This window comes from Macadamia integrifolia, chromosome 11, assembly GCF_013358625.1.
Source record: "Macadamia integrifolia cultivar HAES 741 chromosome 11, SCU_Mint_v3, whole genome shotgun sequence".
NCBI lineage: Eukaryota > Viridiplantae > Streptophyta > Magnoliopsida > Proteales > Proteaceae > Macadamia > Macadamia integrifolia.
The window spans coordinates 18468955-18473073 of NC_056567.1; positions in this window are offsets into that span (position 1 = coordinate 18468955).

Sequence of the window (4119 nt, forward strand, 5' to 3'; positions counted from 1 at the left end):
TTTTTTTTTTTTTTTTTTTTTTTTTTTTTTGTTTCTCCAAAATATGGGCTTCTTCACTGTTACGAGATTTTGCTTCTCTCTTCTGTTCATTTTCTGAGTGCGAAGGGCTGTGATTTCTGAGTGAGAGCTCTAAGCTCTTTGGTCTATGCTTGGGTCTTTAGGAGATAACTACAGATGGAATAGGTATTATTCAAAAATTATGGACAGTTTTCTGAAGCCTATTTTCGTGAGATTCTTACTAGACCCAAGGTGTAGTCTCTGTGACCATGGTAGTTTGGCCATGTTTGCAAGTAGTTTCTGGAAGAACATCAATAATGAACCCAGATACCCCTTTCTTCGTTCAGCCTTCCTCCAAGTAGAAGAGTTTTCAGGGAAGTGTTGAGTGTTGGTGAAGACCTCTACATGTTTCTATTGAGTGTTGAGTGTTGGAGTTTTCAGTGGAGTGTTGAGTGTTGGTGAAGACCTCTACATGTTTCTATTGCCATTGGCTTTTCCAGCATCAGGAAGAGGCAACCTACATCAACGACCCCATTGACGATGATGATGACGACATAGTAAATTTCCTGCCAGACTCATTTGATCTGGGCATTTGATGAGAAGTGTAGGGTCAGATTCATGGAAGATTAAATGAAATAAAAAACCCAAAGAATGGCTTAGGGACTGATATTGAAGCACGATGATGTACCCCAAATTGTTGAAAATATCTATGGAAATTAAGAAGACCCAAATATGTGTTGGAGACTACAAAATAAACGAAAAACACCCCAGTGCATAAGCCCAAAATCATCCCTTGCCACATCCAACATCCTCCTTAAAATTTACTTTAATGGAGCTGTGGGGAGTGAGGAGAAAACGTGGGGAAGGGGATGTTGTGGGTATGGGTTTGTGGCAGAGCAGGGGATAGAAGAGAGATAGGGGAGGAGGCTGCAGCAAACGGGGGTCAAGACAAAGTGGGAAAGAGAGGGGGAGAGAGAGAGAGAGATGAACCTCTCACTATAACATTAGGGTACCAGTGACCAGAGAAAAGCAATAAATAGCTTAATATTACAAAAAAAAAACATTAAAATAAGTACGCAAGACGTCCATCCTGCTACCACCCACCCTAAAGAAGATGTATTTTAATTTTTAGACAATAAAATTACACACATATAACCCCCTACTCAAAATTACATCTTAAAGGAAAGAAATATCATATTTTACATCTCAAACCCCGCTTGGTATATGCAAGACTTAGTCACCTAGGGTACCGCCTCCCATGGAACTAAATCTCGGTCAAAAGTTACAGTTTCAGTCAAGATATCTTAGTATCGACATTTTCCGAGACGAAACCCCAGGTCGATACGGGATCGAACAAGGTTTTGACTAGATTCAACCATATTTCACATAATTTAGTGGTTATTGAATAGTGAGTGCTTTATGCTTGTTTTTCCATTCTAATGTATGTATTGATTGTTTTAATAGCTTAATTACATTTCCAGTAGCTAAATTATATGTAAACTTGATGCTTATAATAGAGCTAGTGTACGACCGCATTCAGTGCATCTTAGCAAACTTGGGTCGAAACCACAAATACTATTTTAGGTTTTTTTTTTTTTTTTTGGGGGGGTCAAACCAATTCATGGAATAGGTGTAAAAAGTTGAAAATATGCAGCACAAGAAAACAAGGTAAAAAACACTTTCTGGACCTTGAAACCTAGGTTTCGAGTTTGGCCCAAAAAATACCAAATTACAACCTGGTTTCGGTCGGAACCTGTGAAATCTTGGTTTCAGCCAGGTTCGAAACCAGCCTTAAAACTGAGATTTAGAACCTTGCAGCCTACACGCCAAGGTGGCTGGCCTAGCCACCGCCTAGGTTTCGTTTGGCGCCATGACAACTATAGTTGCAACCTTTTGTAATCATATCCCTTTCAGCAGATAATATTGTATANAAAAAAAAAAAAAAACCAAACATGAGAGTTAATTATATATATATATATATCAATATCAAAAAAACAAACAAAACTTTTTCTTGGAGGACAACGGCCACAAAACAAACAAGTGTAGAAATGAGGAGTTAATCCAATCTAGATTAAGAGGCGTGTGCCTCCAAAAAACTAATCTCCATAATGTAAGTCAATAATTGTAGGTATAGTGTCAATGTAAGTCATATAAGTCAATATCTTTAAATTAACACATGCTTTTGGTGCTTTTAGTTTGGTTTTAATGTTTTAAAAAGAAAATTAAAAAAGCCAAATTCATTGGAAGGAGAAGGATGAATGTATAACTATATATAGGCCATAGAGTAGTGGTGATTTTGCAACCAAGTCATGGTTCTTCATCTCCATATCTGCCTACTACTTGCTTTTCCAAAGGCTTGACTCCTTACAGAAGTGTCCCAATAAAACCTCTCAGCCATTATTGCATGAGTTTAAGCATCCGATCCCACATAAAGTCTCCTTCATTTGATCCAATAACTGAAAGAAGATCTGACTACCAGCTGTTTGAGATTTAAAATATAACCGCAAGCGTACGGATCAGTGTAGCTATGGGTCAAACACAGGGAGAGCAGCCACTTTATTTTTTATTTCTTTTAATAATGCGAAAGTGAACCGATTAATGGTTGTGATCTAATTCTATTTACCGTCCTAAACATATGTATCTAAAATAACATCCTAACCATTCGTCATCTAAGAATTTAAAGACGCAAGCAACGCAATTAAAATTAAATAAATAAGTAACTGAAAATAAACAACCCACGTAATTAAAAATAAAGGAAAAAAATACTAAAATAAAAATAAAGTAAACAAAAAAAAAGGGAAGAAAGCTAGAGAGAGACTCACAAGTAGGTTTCTCTACTTAGCCCGAGGGATGCATCATAATATGAGCTTCCCTACTTGACCAGAGAGTCACTCTTACAAGGGTTACTCTACTTGGCTTTAGGGAAAGGGAGACAATTAAAATAAAAGCAATAAATTGATGGTTCTATGGCTAGGAGGGGCAAAGCCAACACATACACTAGCCATGAACCTTGGGGGAAAGGGATAGCAATAATGTAACGACTGAAAATAAAAATCTTAAATTAAGAAGGAAAGGGTAGTCAGAAGAGGGAATGAGAGGGGGGAGAGAAGACTACTGAAGGAGCCTACTTACTTGAATCAATGTTTGAACTTGAAAAAAAAATTGCTCCACGGCTCGTGATCTTGTCACCTAGATCTAAGCCTAGAACTATAACTTAAAAAATTACAACTCAATTGCATAAATCATAAACATAAAAGGGCTGAATAAAAATAAAAAAGTGCTTGCATTAATTGACATAAAAAAACTATTAAAAAAGTGATTAAAGCAAAAATAGAGAAGAACTAGAACTAAAGAGAGAGCAAGAGAAAGAGAGAGCAACTAAAAAAAAAAACTAGAAGAAGAATGAATTGTCTCCCCTCCTCTTACATGAATTGTATTTATAGGGAATGGGGAGGTAGAGTAACAATTTTCTCTTTCCTAAAAGGGAGAAACCCACAATTGATTGTGAGATCTTTTGAGTCCAAAAGTGCTAAGATAGAGGAGAGAAAAGAGAGAAATAAATTTGGAGAAATTTCCTATAATTTTTTTGCTTATTTTCTTTCCTTCTTTTTTTCTAATTTATTTTTCTTCTTTTTCTCTCTCCTAGGGACGATTTTATTCTTGCTTTGTGTGATTTGGACAATCTTTGGTGATGATGTGGAGGAGAGAGAAGATTTGGACAATCTTTATTTCTCCCATTTTTTTCTCTTTCCTTTTTTTTTCTTCTCTTCTGGCTTCCACGATTTTTCTCTTCTTGCTTCCACGATTTTCCTTGCTTCTAATTTGATGTGGAAATCCCCTCCATGCCCTTAGTGCTTTAAGTGAATGAAAAGCAGGAAATCTTCAACAAATTCTCTAAAAAAAACAACCATGAGATTCGAACTTGAGACCTCTTGGTGTGCAAGGGAATTTTGCACACCATAGCTCACCAACTGCACTAGGTAGTTGTTGTTACCAAAAACAAATCTTCAATCACTTAAGGATGTGGTCCATCGATCCTTGTTGGCATTTGGAATATTCTTTGTACCTCTGGGACAATTGCAAACGGGCTGGTTCTGCATCTCGGTTCAGTTCTGATGCATT